The sequence below is a fragment of the Triticum dicoccoides genome, chromosome 7B, assembly GCF_002162155.2.
Source record: "Triticum dicoccoides isolate Atlit2015 ecotype Zavitan chromosome 7B, WEW_v2.0, whole genome shotgun sequence".
Lineage (NCBI taxonomy): Eukaryota > Viridiplantae > Streptophyta > Magnoliopsida > Poales > Poaceae > Triticum > Triticum dicoccoides.
The window spans coordinates 494159183-494160265 of NC_041393.1; the positions used below are offsets into that span (position 1 = coordinate 494159183).

At 37.1% G+C, this 1083-nt stretch overlaps 1 long non-coding RNA gene across 1 annotated transcript in view; it reads left to right on the forward strand.

The window, feature by feature from the left end:
* LOC119341688 overlaps positions 1 to 280 on the forward strand; it is a 4309-nt gene extending 4029 nt beyond the window's left edge. Inside the window, exon 3 of the long non-coding RNA XR_005165242.1 lies at positions 105 to 280. This is a non-coding gene — a long non-coding RNA (uncharacterized LOC119341688). The remainder of the gene's footprint in view (positions 1 to 104) is intronic.
* The last annotated feature ends 803 nt before the right edge of the window (positions 281 to 1083 follow it).

Below are 1083 nucleotides of genomic sequence, written 5' to 3' on the forward strand. Positions count from 1 at the left end.
ATTTAATACATTAGATAATAATATTCAACAACAACAACAAACTAACGAATTTTCTCTTCTACTTAAATAAACTGACCAATCTTCTTTTGTTTTTTTACTAACAGGGTTTCAGGCTATTTAGGTGAATCAATATTCAGCTTAAAAGAGGTTCAAGACACAAGACAACCACATTTTCCTCGCAGAAACAAATTTTTCTTTTTTACTTTTGCTCTACCAAATGAGAACAAATTTCCTTCTCGTGCTACTCGAACGAAGAAAATGTTGAGGGGGTCATTGTTCATAACAAGTCTGATTTTTTTTTGCTGTACTAAACATTCCATGTTTCCTTCTCTGTTCGCTTATCTTAACTATACTAAAGATAGTCATTTTTTCGTTTTGCAATTATTTTTCCCAAAACATGGCACGAGCAAAATCTGGTAACTTTTCTTTCAAAATATGAAATAAAAAAATTCAATTTTTTAATTTTATTCACCTTCTGTTTCTTTTATTATCTAAAAGACAAGACACAAACTACATATTTTTTAACAAAAAATATAGTGAAATAGTGGAGCAACCATATGCAAGGAATTTTTAATAAGCAATCGGCAACCAATAGAAACAGTGAAACAGAGACAGGGGTAGCGAGTGGAGCAGAAACAGTGCAACAGACAAACAGTTTCAAAGGGAACCAAAGCAGAGAAACAGTGGAGCAGAAACAGGGCAGCGAAGCACAGTAACAGGGGAAAGAAACAGGGGTAGCGAGTGAAATGGGCTTCAAATCAAAAGCCCAGTACGGGCACCTCAGTGGGCGCCAGGAGACCGAACCGGCGCTGAAGGTGCCGGTTAGGAGGTCCCGCTATTCGGTGCATTAGTAAAAGGCGCAAACCCCGTGGAAGGGGCGGCCCACACGCACATGCACACGCACACGCGCGCGCGCTTGTATCGTATGTGGTTTTCTCATTATCAGTTTGAGAACCTTCTAGAAGGTTTCATCAGTTTTTTCTATTCTGGGTTTTCTCTGGATTTTTAGAGGACGAAATTGTTTTGTTTTCTTGTTTTATCTTTTTTTCCTATTTATTTTATTTTCAAAATTGAGAAATTTTT